Source organism: Pelodiscus sinensis, chromosome 16 (assembly GCF_049634645.1).
Source record: "Pelodiscus sinensis isolate JC-2024 chromosome 16, ASM4963464v1, whole genome shotgun sequence".
NCBI lineage: Eukaryota > Metazoa > Chordata > Testudines > Trionychidae > Pelodiscus > Pelodiscus sinensis.
Genome location: NC_134726.1, coordinates 30,458,808 through 30,474,433, shown reverse-complemented (window position 1 = coordinate 30,474,433; position 15,626 = coordinate 30,458,808). Strand labels below are relative to the sequence as shown.

Genomic DNA, 15,626 nt, shown 5'->3' with positions numbered 1-15,626 from the left:
TCTTCTCTTTTTCACACTAACTAAACCCGATTATGCTAGTATAGGCTGACATTAGGCATGCCTAGCGAGGGGACCGGATTGGAATAGCTTCCTGGGTAACAATTGATTTCAGAATACAAGTTGCTTTTATTGCAGAAAAATGAGTGCGGTTCCAAAGCCTCACAGAAGCTACGTCTACACTGTAAGCTTCTTGCGCAAGAACTTTTTGTGGAAAAGATCTTCCCCCAAAAAGTTCTTGCGCAGGAGCGCATCCACACTGCCATGTGCTTTTGTGCAAGAGAGCGTCTACACTGCCATGGATGCTCTTGCACAAGAAAGCTCTGATGGCCACAGAATGGCCATCAGAACACCTGTGCTTTTCCGATAGGGGTTTCTTGCGCAAGAAACCTGTTGTCCATCCACACACGCCTTTTTGTGCAAGAGCTCTTGTGCAAAAAGGCTTATTCCTTGTAGAAAGAGGAATAACTCTTGTGCAAAAATCCCTGTCTTCTGATGATCTACTGTACTTTTTCTTGTGCAAAAATGTACTTGTAGTGTGGCTGCTCCATGAGTTTTTGCACAAAAATGGCCATTTTTGCACAAAAACTCTGCAGTGTAGACGTAGCCTGAGAGGTGGCAGGGGAAGGCTGAAGAGGAAGAAGCATCTTATTAACTAGTGATCAATCATGAATACATGGGGATAGATACTTCTTTTCTAGCCTGGAATGCACACAATCTTCTGGGCTTAGGGAAATCTTTATCCTGCTCTCCAGGAGTCTAAGAGGTCCCTGTCTCCCCACTGCCACTTGCTTTATGTCCTTCACATCCCAATGATTCATAGAGAGGAAATCGCAATGAAATAATGCAAAATGTTGCACCCTTCCCAGGAAGCTATTCCAATCCGGTCCCCTCGCTAGGCATGCCTAATGTCAGCCTATACTAGCATAATTGGGTTTAGTTAGAGTGAAAAAGAGAAGACTGAGAGGGGACATGATAGCAGTTTTCAAGAACCCAGGAATCAAGAAGCTAGGGTTGGTCGAGCATTGTCGAGAACAAGCATAGTTTAACAACTTTCACTTTTTACTGTGTAAATATTGTGTCTGTGTTAGGACCTGGGTTCTGTCTGACACATTAGGGTGAGCATGTTAGAAATTCCTAGACAGCCACCAGAGATCAGATAGGACTTACTCCTTACACTGCATTGCAAATTGGTTTCTGTAAGAATGGTACTTTTTGCATTTTTATCTGGAAATTTTTGACCTGGTGGGTGAATTGCAACATGAGGCAGAGCCTGGCTGATTGTGCAGAGCAGCCAGCCTGCTGGAGAAACAGAGATACGCAGAGAGTCCTTTGCTATAAAATGCTGCACTTCTGCTTCAGGCCTCCAAATCCAGGGCTGTAAACACCGAGGCCAATGATTAACTCTAACTGAGTTTTAAATCACAATTCTCCTAACAAGTCACGACCAACCTCAAGGAACAAGACATTACTGAAAAGGCGCCTGCGGGCAGCTCTGAGAGGCTAATCATCCTGGGTCCAACTCTGAAACACACAACATACTCCCATCGCATCACAGTGGAAGTACCGCCTTATCCAGATATGAATTGCAACAAATGATTTTTTATGATCAAAGCTTTCAATATTTAATAGCCCTGGGCCAGAGTGCCTATTGAACTCTGTGTCTCACACATTTTTAGAAATTCAAGTGTATTTCGCTAGCTACCCTGCATGATAGTAAACCTGTCATGAACTTTTGTACTTACTATCCTGCTCTTAAGTACTCACACCCTGTCCCCCTCTCCATGAAGAGAAACTACCGTATATTCCGGCGTACAAGATGACTTTTGATGTTAAAAAACATCCCCCAAAAATCGGGGGTTGTCTTGTACGCCGGGTATACATCCGCCTGGGATGCCCCGCTGCCGGCTTCCCCCGAGGCTTTGCAAAGCCGCGGAGGGGCTCCGGCGGCGGGGCATCCCAGGCGCGCCTGGGCTGCCCCTCCGCCGGAGCCCCTCCGCGGCTTTGCAAAGCTGCTGCGGCTTTGCTCCCGGTGCCTCTGGTCTGCTGGGGACCGTCTCCAGAAGACCAGGGACACCGGGAGCAAAGGAGGCGGAGGGGCGCTGGGGTATAAGATGAAACCCTATCTTTTAATTAAAAAATTAGGGGGTCGTCTTATACGCCCAGTCGCCCTATACGCCGGAAAATACGGTACATTTCAAGAAGGCAATCCTCTGATAAGAGCTCTGCTCGTGATGCAGGGCCTCCATTTCACAGGCCACATCTCTACTAATCCACAGATCCACGCTCCAGAGATCAATCTTCTGGCATTCGATTTAGAGGGTCTAGTAAGGACCTGCAAAATTGAATGCTGAGGATGCTGCCATCAGCACTGCCACTATTACTTCTCACAAGGAATAAGGAAAGTCAATGGGAGCATTTCTCCCGTAAACATCCTGCTGTGGGGATGGCTCAAATTCGAATCAAGGTACGTCGACTCCAGCTATGCAATGAACATAGCTGGAGTTGTGTATCTTGATTCAATCTTATCCCCTAGTGTAGATCTGGACACAGTCATGAAGACAGTTCCAAAAACCATGCCCAAAGCCAATATATCACTTTGATTGTTATAGTACGACTCACCTATTGAGCAAAATATTCTTCTATCCCGTGTCAGGAGGGTTCTGTATTGCCAATCCCAAGCATGGCAAAAATCGTGAGTCAAGTCTCAAAAAAATCACGACGTGGGTTTATGAACTCGTGCGATGTAACAAACAAACAGGGGTTCTTTGTCTTTTGGTTTCTGAGCCACCAAGGCAGGCCCATGTCAAAGTTCTCTCTTTTTTTTCTTTCTTTTTTTTTCAAAGGAAAGGAAATCCTCTCATAAGCTCTTCACCCTGGGAGCTGGGGATTGAAGAAAAACACCCAAACTACCAAATACCACAAAACTCCTGACAAAATTGCAAGAGTCAGCAACATGGAGTTTTAGGGTCAGACGCAGTTCTGGTTCACTATTTAGCTTCATTGACTAAGGACAGAATCTGTCTCCTGCATCAGTGACTAAAATAGCGAGTTTTTTGGTAGCAAATACTGTGTGCGTATTGATCAAAGAGCGACCTCAGGGCAGTTGTCCCCTTCCCTCGACCCCGTTGGTGGGCCTGCTTCTTGCCTATACTTGGGTTCTTTTTCTCAAGGACCCAACTAGGATAAAGGGCAGGACAGATGTTTCATTCCCATTGCCTCAGACAGCATTTCCTCCTGTGTTGCCATGAAATCACATGCTGTTGAGTAAAACCTGCAGTTATTTCAGTGTCTTATCACATTAGCAAGCTGTGCTGCTTGCTACGGGTCAGGGCATGCCTGGGCATGCTACCTTTGAGAAGCACAGCAGGGGTGACTGGAAGCTGCTCACTCATCTTAATGGGGAAGAATTTGCCATAGCAACTGAACCTGAGTATAACTAGATTGTTTTAACCCTTAGTTATTTCTGAAAGAAATAAACACATTTCGGTTACCTCACTATTGTCTTCCCATGATGTGGCAACACCTGCATGGACTACTACATGAGTCCTCATATGTCAGTCAGGTAGTTGTTAGCCAATCCGTATGCAGGATCGTTGATGTTCCTCCTCCGGTCCTGTCCCTGCCATGGCTGATGGACTGCTCCCTTTTCTTGGCGGCTTTGTCCTGTCTGGTTTTAAATGACACAGATGATAGGGCTTTTTTCATGTCTCCTAGATCATTCCACAGGTTAATAAATCAGTCTGGGAGGAAATTTATCCTAAGCTTCACACCAGGTTTTCCATAGTTTACTTTCTTCCCATTATTCCTAGTTCTGTCTCTCCATCCAGGATGAAACCAAAACATTCCTCACAAATCTTGGTGTTTTCAGCTATTCACAGTCCATCTTCTTAAGTGGAAGTAACGAGGAGTCCTGTGGCACCTTATAGACTAACAGATTTATTGGAGCATAAGCTTTCGTGAACAAAGACCCACTTCGTCAGATAGTCTGTTAGTCTATAAGGTGCCACAGGACTCCTCGTGCTTTTGCAGATTCAGACTAACACGGCTACCCTTCTGATACTTCTTAAGTGGGGCACTGTGGGGGGCTGACAGCCCGAGCAATTTGCCCCCAAGGGGTAGGGCCTCAGATGTCAAAGGCAGCAACAGGTGATGTAAGCAATGCATCAGATACATGGACATTGCATCAACTTAACTACGCTGACCTAAGTGCTGAGCCTCGTGGTGGGCGACTGACATCGGCTGGACCAACAATGTAGAATGGACACTTGCAGTGTGAGGTCGGTGTAAGCTCTGTCATGTAGAGCAGGCCTGAGTGAACGGCTGCTGCAAAGCTGGTCTCTGTGCAAACATGACCCCCTGAGGGACACAATGGGATCACAAGTTAAGGGATGGACACCCTCTCTGACGGCTCATCTAGACTACATTAGAGTGTCGAAAGAGGATATGCAAATTCTGCGGAAATGTGCATATCTTTTTCCGATCTCACTTTCGATCTCATTTTTTGAGGAAGAGCGGCTTTTCGACAAGGGGGAGGGGATGCCGAAAAAGCCGCATGTAAATTACTTTCACTTTCGAAAGTGAAATCGGAAGAAGAGATGCAAATTCCCGTGGAATCTGCATCTCCTCTTTCGACACTCTAGCATAGTCTAGATGAGCCCTGAGGGAGCAGTTCAGCGACACAGCTCTGCATGGCTTCGGGTGGAGGGGACAGAGCTAGGGCAGCCAGTCCTTGGCGCTGCACAGATAGTGCCTTCCCGCCCCCCAGCACAGTCCAGAGCACACCACATGGGGCTCTGCAGTGCGTCACACAGGGCTCTGGTAGCATTTTAAAGGGTCCGGGGCTCCAGCTCTCGCTGCTGTTGCTGTAGTAACAGCAACGGCCAGGAGCCCTGGACCTCTTTGAATCACCGAGCACCGGGACAGTCGCCCTCTTTTTCCCCGTTGCTGGGCTTGCTTCTTGCCTATACCTGGGTTCTTTTTCTCAAGGCCCAGGATAAAAGGCAGGAGAGACGTTATTTCATTCCTATTGCCTCAGACAGCATTTCTTCCTGTTTGGTCAGAAAATCACATGCTGTTGAGTAAAACCTACTGGAAGCTGTTTCCTCACCAGGTTATTAAATCATTTGGGGAGATACCCTTTCACCATAATTACTGGCTTTGTGCTGCTTCCTCCTCCCTGAACCATTATCTCCTTGTCACGCTCTCATAAACCGGAGTTTTCTTAACCTCTCCATTTATCGGGTCAGATTCTCTGCTAGTGAAACCCCACTGGCTTCAGCGGAGCTAGGCCAATACTGACATCAGCCCACTGTGTTAAACCTGTTCAGATACTCAACCCTCTCAGAGGGTACATATGAATGTCAAACATACAGCTTTTTGTGTGGCTGGTTATGGGCTCCATGCTTTTATTTACGAAGGACAAAGTCTTCTACAGCCAGCACCTGCCCCTTGTCTAAGATCTGATAGGCGCTGCTCTTTTAAACATATTTGCAGCTGTTTTTCCTTTTAAAGGGGTGTTTTGCACCACCAAGATTACTTATTGCCCCTGAGCCCACCCAGTCTTTACCTCTGAATTATGTCCTACACAACACCCTGCCTGGAAACTCCCAACACTTTCCTCCCCTGTTTATATGTCCTCTGCCCCAGCTGGTTCATTACCCATTGCTTATGCCCGTTACCCTTTGGCCTGATTTACTCCTCTCCGAAGATCATCTGCCTCTAGTCAACATGTTCCTTGTTTTTAGAGCTCTCTCTTATACCTCACCTGTCAGATTTGTGACACGAATGGAAATAAATGGATGCATTTAGTTCCTTTCTCCAATGCAGAGGGCCCTTGTCTTGAACAAATATGTTTCTCCCCTGTCTTGTCTAGGAACCCAATGGGGACCCCCTGCTGCAGGATTCTCCCATATTCTCAGTATGGAACAATTGCAGCTTCTTGTTGTCCTGGGTTTTCCAGTTCACTCCGACACTTGCAGCAACGTGTGCACATGCACGGTTATAGGGTGCTGCTTGTGAAGAAGCAGAACACACGGTCCCCCTAAAAAACACCAGACAGGAAGTGCAGCAGTTGTTGGGTGGAACATTTCTTTAGATTGGCCAGAGGCCTGTATACGGGGAGATGGGACGCAGACTAAGAATCATATAAAAGAAACATGGCTCCCCACTAAAATACTTTGCGTTACTTAAGGACGTGTGATCGCTGCACAATATGAGCCATTCTTTCATGCTGTATTTGGCTTGTAATGGCCAGGCAAGGCTGGGAGGAAGGAGGGCCCCTTTTCTCTAAGCCATCCTATGTGCATCCAAATGAACATAAATGTGCATTTATAACAAAGTGTCTATTGGTTTTGTAGAAGGGCCAGGGTGAGAGAAAAGAAATGAAAATAAAACGTGAATCAAGTGGAAGCGGAGGAGGAAAATATACAAAAGAAAATCAGCTAGAAGGTTGGAAAAAAGTTTAAAAAGTGAGCAATTCAAAGAGAAGGGAGCTAAGTAAAACAACCACAGGGGCGGTGATACGGCAAAGAGGAGGAAACAATCAGACAGTTCCCAGGAAGAAAGGCAGCAACCAAAACAGATTTTTTGATTGAGTCAAGTCATCCCTTGCCTGGGCTGTACAGAGAAAGGCAAGCAGCCAACCCATTTTGTTGTGGGACTGTTTAGGCTGCAAATGCCATGGCAGCATTCCCACATTCTGCAGTGTTTATATCCATGCGCTGCTATTAACTACAAAAACATGTGCAGGGGAAATGTGCGCTGAGAACAGTTAAGGCTGGAAGTGGGAGGATGATATGCTTGGGAGCGGAATGACTTCAAAAAAAGCACGGCTGCATTTGGTGGCAATTTTGTAAAATTGTGTCTTGCTCGCACTTTTCGGCAGAGAAAGGATTTTCATCTTCAAAAAGAGCACGTTGATACCGCTGGGTTATTATGAGCTACGAGCTACAGAGGGCCGCTACGTTTATACAACACTACATTATTTATAATAGCCCTTTCAGGAGCTGGGAAATAAAAAGCCTTCCTTAGAGGTTTGGCTCTTTGCTTCCATTTGGCAGCCACGGATATTGGGTCCAGAGCCTGAGCAGCGTAAATGGGTGTAGCTCCCCTGATTTTCTACTGCCAGCTTGGCATTTGGTGTAACTTAGCATAACCTCACTGAAATCAATGGAACTGGGCTGATTTACACCAGCTCAGGATCTGGCCCTTATATCATCAACATCCGCACACATCTGGGAACAGATTAACTGCTACTTGAAAACTTGCCGGGAGAGGCCAGGTATGGTTTCTGAAGGGACAGAACCACACAAAATGGTTGTCGTTTGGCTTTCCATTTCCTGACTGCTCTTTTCTACTCCTAATATTAAGAATCTGGAAGAAATGTATCACCAGGGCTACATCTAGACTACAGGCTTCTTTCAGAAGAAACTTTTTTTGGAAGAGATCTTCTGAAAAAACTTCTTCCGAAAGAGCGTGTCCACACTGCAAAAGTGCATTGAAAAAGTGATTGGCTTTTTCGAATGAGAGCATCCCGACTGAATGGATGCTATCTCGCATGTAAGCTGTGATTGCTGTGGACGGAATGGCCACCAGGGCACCTGTGCTTTTTCCTCTTTCCTCTTCTTCCGAAAGAACTCCTTCTTCCCTGTCCACACATGCCTTTGCGAAAGAGCTCTTCCTCAAAAAGGCTTCTTCCTCGTAGAATGAGGATTACCAATTCCAGAAAAACCCCTCTGTTCTTTCGATTTTCTTTTGGAAGAACGCAATTGCAGTGTGGACGTTCCTCAAGTTTTGTCGGAAAAACAGCTGTTTTTCCAACAAAACTCTGTAGTGTAGACATTCCCCAGGTGAACAACAACAATTGGAGGTAAATTACATTTGGGGTCTAAATGGCTTGAAGTATCATGTGAAAGTGAAAAAGCACAGGTGATTATAAGATTTGACAGTCTAGAACTCTCAGCTTGTGATTTCACCCATGTTCAATCTTCACCATCCTGAACTGCTAATCCAAGAGGGCACCTGGCAAAGCACTGAGAACCTTTTGCAAGACAAAAATAATGGACTGTTTTCAAAAATAAATGCACACAGGACGCTCATGTTTAAAAAAGGTTCTTTTAATCAGAAGCAATTTTGCAAAAGAAGAAGTAATTCTTTTTCATATAAAAGAAGGGAGTGGTGGAAGTGAGACTAACAACAGGCGTGGAACAAAAACCAGGTCAAATCCTGAAGGAAAAAAACCCCAAGTAAATGCAGGATCCAATTACCACAGTACAGTAAAAAGAGACTAATTCTGAAACGAGCTGTGAAACATGGGTTCTACCTCCTAAGCTGACAGCAGACACATCAAAAGACTAACTCTCCGTTTGAAGGGTAACAAGTGTGTGGCTATGTACTCAGTGTACAGTCTTCTTGTGCCTTCCTGCTACCTGAGACCTCATGCTGAACAGACAGAGAGCACAGCACAACCTGTTTTTCATAGGCTTAATGTATACAATACACTAGGTCCAGTGCAAACATACCACACCTGCACCAGTCACATTACTAGGAAGATGTCATTTCCACATTTGGTTTAGATCCCTTAAAGTGAAGCTGCTCTGCGCATGAAGCCTGGGTTTGTGGAATTTTAGCTTGTGAACCTGAAGGGTGTGTTGCCCCAGCCATTAAAAACCCATGGCTGGTTCATGTCTGCTGACGTGGGCTCTTAGGAATCGGGCGATGGGGGCTGTTTAATTGTGGTGTAGATGTTCGGGCTCAGGCTGTAGCTCCAGATCCGGGGTCCCCTTAGACGCTTGGGCCCAGGTCTCACAGCTAAGCTACTGCATCCATATTACGCTACTCAGACCACCTGACTTGGGATGGCGGCCCGACCTGCACACACATTGTAAAAAGAAAGGGCTTGGACCTGAGTTACATCAGGATTTGGCCTCTGGCCCACCCTCAGCAGCAGGGGCCAACGGCCTGGGCCCTAAGGTCTTGCTGACCTGAGTCGGACTGATTTGTGTGTGGACGGAAGGGAGGGTCTTGGGCTCAAACATGAGGCAGAGCCTGGCTGAGTGTGCAGAGCAGCCAGCCTGCTGGAGAAACAGAGATACGCAGAGAGTCCTTTGCTATAAAATGCTGCATTTCTGCTTCAGGCCTCCAAATCCAGGGCTGTAAACACCGAGGCCAATGATTAACTCTAACTGGGTTTTAAATCACGATTCTCCTAACAAGTCACGACCAATCTCAAGGAACAAGACATTACTGAAAAGGTGCCTGCGGGCAGCTCTGAGAGGCTAATCATCCTGGGTCCAACTCTGAAACACACAACATACTCCCATCACATCACAGTGGAAGTACCGCCTTATCCAGATATGAATAAGGGCATTGACTGATCCTGTCTGATTCAATCCACTCCTCCTTCATCAGTCCCACACATGGTGAGTGTGCTTATCAGTGGCACTCCATTTCCAGTAGCTGGAAAGCAAACCAAGTTTATTTGACTTGGGAGGGGCGGGGTGGGGTGGGTTAGCTACAAAGATGAAGAACATTTCTGAGCGAATTATGGCAGTTCTGAGATTCACCTGCGTAGCACTACGCATCGATCATTTTCAATCCCTGCAGTAAATCTCACAGCTCCAAACTTGGGGAAGGGAGGTGACTTTCTGCAGTGAGAATGTTTCAGTGAATGTTACTATCCTGCAACCCATTTAATCTGTGGCTTTTTTGGACTCAAACAACATCTCTGCTTCCCAAATGAGCTTTAATTATATTACTACGTCTTTGATCATGACCTATGGATTTGACACAGTCCAGTGGGTATAGAAGAATATTCAACTCATTTAACTTAAAACCGGCAAACACTGAGTTTCGACTCTCAGTTTCCACACCACACAAGGGCTACGTCTACACTGGCCCCTTTTCCGAAAGGGGCATGCTAATTTTACAGGTCGTAATAGGGAAATCCGCGGGGGATTTAAATATCCCCCGCGGCATTTAAATAAAAATGTCCGCCGCTTTTTTTCCGGCTTTTAGAAAAGCCGGAAAAGAGCGTCTACACTGGCCCCGATCCTCCGGAAAAAGGCCCTTTTCCGGAGGATCTCTTATTCCTTATTCGGATTTCCCTATTACGACCTGTAAAATTAGCATGCCCCTTTCGGAAAAGGGGCCAGTGTAGACGTAGCCAAAGTGTCTACTAGCACCTTATTCTGTGATGGTCTTTTTCATCCCCAGCTCCTCCATTAATGCACACACCCTACTGTGGCTATTAGAGAAAAAGCAGTGTCTGAAATCACTTTCCCTCATTCTCTCTCTCTCTCTCTCTGTCTCATACAGCCCTAGTTTTCAAGACTCAGCTGATTTCTAGTAGGCCTGTCAAAGCAATTTATTTTCCTATCCTGATAATTTCATTTTCTGCAAGCGGAGAACATATCACAGACTGATATGTTTTGATTATGAGAATTGTGAAGACTAAATGGGGAAGACAGCAATGCTATATATGCACAAAAAAACCTACTGCTACTTTCTTTCTGAGGCGATTTTGGAGCCTTTTGGGTAAGTCATGGATTTCTCGAGGATAGCCCTGATAAGGACAGTAAGTGCATCCTCACAAAGAGAAGCCAACCTCAGGCGTTTGTTCTGACCAAATATTGTGGCAGTTTCTGATGTTGAGCTGGAAGTTTGGAATCAAATGAGATCTAAGTTATGTCAAAGGCCTGTATTTTAGCATTCGGTTAAAGGCAGAACATTTCCCATTGGGTAAATAACCAGCCCACTTTTTCAAATATTCCTTCTTCTCTGCAATGGCAGTGATTACTTCCAAAAGTAACACTACAAACCAAACTGTGATTCCTTTAGTAAATGTTGATGGAATTTTTCATCCCTTTCCATTAAGGTCCCTGACACTGAGGGCCATGAAGAAAATAGCAAGAAGCTGTCATTGATTAAAGTGAAACAGTGCCCTCTCCTGTCTCTTCCTTAGTACTGCAGCATAGACACATGATTGCAGCAATTGATGGGAACCAGGCTTTGTACATTACTGCACTCAGTATAGTTGTAGCTGTGTTGGTTCCAGATATTCGACAGAGAAGGTGGGCCAGGTAGTATCTTTTTTTGAACCAATTTCTATTGGTGAGAGAGAGAGACAAGTTTCCTGCCACAGTGTTCTTTTTTTCAGAGCAGGGAAAGGTTACTCTGAACATCATTGCAAAATGCAAGGTGGAACAGATTGTACCAACATAGTTAGCATATGGTAGATTGGCCTATTGCATTCTCTGCAGTCATACAACAAAAAGAGGGTGTTAGTAGGTTACAGGGTGTTGTAATAAGCCATAAACCCAGTGTCTCTCTTCAGGCCGTGATTTTTAGGGTTAAGCAGAGTAATGAGTTTAAATTCCCAAGCTTTCTTTTGAAGGTAATTGTGCAGGTTTCCTGTGAGGAGGAGGATGGAGAGGTCAGATATAGAGCAGCTGCCTTCTGGAAAGTGTTCACTCACAGATAACAGGTTTTTTTTGTCTTCTATCATTTTCTTATGGGAGTTCATTCAAGAGAACAGTGATTGTCTGTTTTCACCCACATAGCTGTTATTGGGGCATTTAGTGCACTGGCTGAGATGCATCACATGTGATAGGCATGTGTAGGATCCAGGATCTTGAAAGCTGTATTGTGGGGGGCGTGACAGATCATTATAGCAGTGGAGATATGTCTGCATTTGTCTCATCTGTTGGTCTAGCAGGGTGAATGGGTGTTCCCCAAGATCTGACCTCTCAGTCTTCATCCTCAAAGGAAACCTGCACAAGACTTTCAAAAGAAAGTCTGGGAACATGGGCAGTTGCTGCTTGGGATGTCAAGTGCCCCAGCCTGTGGTCCTGCCCATCCTCCACCCCTATCTGCCCAGTCCTCTCTCCCCCAGGCCCAATGCTCCATTCCTCCGCACAGTCTCCCTCTTTTCTCCACTCATCCATTCCAGCCAAATCTCTGAACTTAAATGTAGCATATGGCATTTGGGGGAAAAACCCACCACCTTTCTTCTAAACTGTCTTTCTAAAGACAATGAAGCATGTTGTCTACAGCATGTCAGATTGTGAAGACTGGACATGCAGAAGGTACTTAATTAAATGCATTACATTTGGGAACAAAAATGTCAGTCACAGGGTTTTTGATATTTCCTGAAGTTTTGTCAGAGATATATTTGAAAAATACTCTGTAAAAAGGGCAAGTCAGTTGTAGGGATATAAATTCCCGTTTAATCAGTTAACTGGTAAAACATTAGCTTTAACTGATTAAGCGGGATCCCAGGCAGGGGACCATTCCAGTCCAGCTGGAGCAGCCCACAGTCTGTGGGGCTCCTGGCTCCCACCGAGGCCTACAGCACATTGGGTCTGGCAGGGCTGGAGCAGCCCCTCCACCTGTGGCAGACCACGGGCAGGTGAGTCGCTGCCAGGCACCAGTAAACCGTTACCTAGTATATATCGCCTAATAAGGTTAACTGGTACCCATTCACATCCCTATCCAGTTGTCCTGCTGAATACAAAATTAAATATTATGGAATATATAATACAGTCCTTCTCTGTTTTACATTTTCTTCATCAGTATTTCTCCTAAGCTGATTTTATGTTTTTAACAGATTGTTGACTCGAGTCACACGACTTGAACTCGAGTCCGACTTAAGTCGCCTAGGTGACTCGACTTGAGACTTGACTCAAGTTCATTGTTTGTGACTTGAGACTTGCTAATTTTGTTAAATCGACTTGGTGAAAAAACTATCCGAAAATACCGATATCGATGGCTTGTACAAAAGTGACTTGACATTTTTTAAATTAAGACTTGAGACTCGACATGGGACTTGACTCAAAAGTGACTTTAGGGACTCGAGACTCGAATTGAGACTCTAACTGTAGTGACCTGAGACTCGACTTGGACTTGAAAATGACGACTTGAAGACAACATTGGTTTTTAATATACTCTTAACCCTTCATAAAGTAATCATTGCAGATTACTACTTATTTAAACTCTCTGAAACAAAGACATTATTTTAAATTAATCAGTCAGAGCAGTTTAGTGTGTTCATAACAAAGTTCGTGAAAGTTTAGAAGGAGGGAATGCTTATTTTGTGTGATTTTCATAAGACACATTTATGAATTTTCACGATATGTTCATGTTAAAATATGTGTCCAAAGATTTTAGGCATAAGAAAAGGAGTTTATATCTTAGGAAGGTACTGATTTTGGAGGAGGGTTCTCTTAAAACTAGTTCATCAAATAGTCAGAAGGGAAGCTCATTTGTCCAGCTAGCTGGAAGAAAAGGACTATTGTCCATTTAAGGGCTCTCTTCAATGGGGCTGAAAGGAGAACAGTGAAGGACAGGAAGACTTTGGAAGCAAGTGTTTGCACTACAGTAATTAAAGTTAAAATGCTTCAGAGGGGTAGCCGAGTTAAATACAAATTAAATACAAATTAAAATGTGTATTTTAGATAAAGGTGGTCTTTTAAATAATTTATTCCATAAACCATGTGGACTGAAGAACCAAGCAGTTATGGCTAAAGCTGAACACTCACATTGTGCGCCCAAATATCTGTGCATGGATTTTTTCCAGAGATGTGATTGTATAATGTTCAGCCACAAACTAATGAAATATTTAAAGCAAATTTTTAAACTAGAGACCTGTAGAGGTAGTAATGCACAAGTGTCTGTCAGTAAATTGACACTGAATGGCTGCATGACCACTTTACGGCTCTTTCACAGGTTCAGTGTTATGCTAATAGGTCTGTCAAGTGGGAAGGTTTTTCACTTTTAAGTTAACAGATCCACTTCAGGGGGAAGAGTCACCAGTTTGCAAACTGCAAACAGCCTGCTATGTGAGCCTTCAGAAAGGGTCAGAATAAGGATAGGAAGAGAGGAGAGTTGAGCACTAAGGCCCAGGGGAGGCATTGCTTCCCCTGGCCTCATATACCCGCCACCATGCCTGGGAACTTACATTGATTACTCTGCTAAACTCTAAAAATCATGGACTCAACAGAAACACTTTTGGATTTATGGCTTATTACAACACCCTTTAACTCCCCCCTTTTTTTAATGACCGTAGAGAACACTACCTTACAATACCTTACAATACATGCTAACTACTTATGCTACAATCTGTTCCACCTTGCATTTTGCTTTCGGTGATGAGATTGGAAAGGTTGGAGAGTTATTTAAAGGCCAGAGGGGTTTGAAGACCAGAAACCAGGATACACTCTGCTAAACACTAAAAATCATGGCTGAACAGAGATACTGGATTTATTGCTTGTTACAACAATCTGTAATCCACTAACCCCATCTTTTTTGTCCTATGACAGCAGAGGTCTTACTTGGCCACTCTGCTTTGAATGGTCCCTTACAATATGTGCTAATTACTTCTGCTAAACAATCTGTTCCACTTTGCATTTTGTGCTGTGACATTGTACCTTTCCCAGACCTGAAGAAGAGCTCCATGTGACTTGACAGCTTGTCTTTCTCACCAACAGAAATGGGTCCAATAAAATATATCACCTCTCCCACCTTGTTTCTCAGTTTATACATTAATCAGAGATCTGATAGGGCACTTCAAAAGACTGAGTGAACGACTGAGGCTTGGTGGGAGAGAGCGTTGTTTATGAAACAGAATCAAAAGTTAACAAAAAAATGCATACTTAGAATTATGCAGAATGATACAAAGACTCGCAGAGAGGCTTTTAATCGGTGAGAGTTTTCTCAAAAGAGTTAGGTTTGTTACACAGGGAACTTGAGAATTAGGATATATATTCACATCAAAGGGTTCTAATGCCATTATCTGAGCACACAGATGGGCGTGTTATATTGTTCACTATTTTCCCGTGTGAAGCTAGCACAAGAAAAATATCTTCCCATTAAAACAGATCAGAGATGTCCCTCTGTGCTCCTGCATGGACTTGCTAATTATGATCTTTTTGTTTTTTAATAGATCCATGGGGAGGGAAAGCACAAAAGAGCAAAACAGATTTTTTAAATGTAAGCTTTGGATTAAAAGATTGTTCTGAAGAGTGAGATGGTGGAGCGTGGGTGTGATGGGTAGAAGGATTTTTACATACAGCTGTCTTAACCTCTTATGTGCTTTACTTCATTTGCACATGCACATTTTATTGGCTAAAATATAGAATGGTGTCGTGAGTCTTCCTCAAACTTGAAACATAACTTTTAAAAGATCTGATTCCCAAAGATGACAGCTTTGAAACAGGACTTTCTTGCTAACTGATGGGGTGCATCTTGCCAGATACGACAATTTATCTTAAATCCCAGTAAATAAAACACAAGTATTAATCATACTTTTACCACTACAAACAGCAGATGATGGGAGACTCAGTTTCACTATGTGTTTAACTATGATGCACGACAGTGTGTGTAGCGGCATAATGCACACTGTATTTCCATCTGCTAAGGGTAACTAATGCCATGCACTTCGATTCTTTAGAGTAACCTGACAAATATACAGTTATAGAAATGACTGTTAGAACTTACTCTGCTAGTATCAACAGGTCCTAAAAGAATCACACTTGACATTTTTTATTTGGGAGACAAAGAGAGTTCTCATACAGCCAAGTCAGTGGGTCCTCCACAAACTCAATACAATTCCCAACAGTTATTTGCAGAAG

General features: G+C 44.1%; 1 long non-coding RNA gene across 1 annotated transcript; it reads right to left on the bottom strand.

Moving 5' to 3' along the window:
- Nucleotides 1-8,107: 8,107 nt before the first annotated feature.
- LOC112543862 (uncharacterized) lies at nucleotides 8,108-14,200 on the bottom strand. The gene is made up of 2 exons (XR_003087140.2): nucleotides 10,182-14,200; nucleotides 8,108-9,897 (listed from the first exon to the last, which is right to left on the bottom strand). It is a non-coding gene; the product is annotated as an uncharacterized LOC112543862 (long non-coding RNA).
- Nucleotides 14,201-15,626: the final 1,426 nt, after the last annotated feature.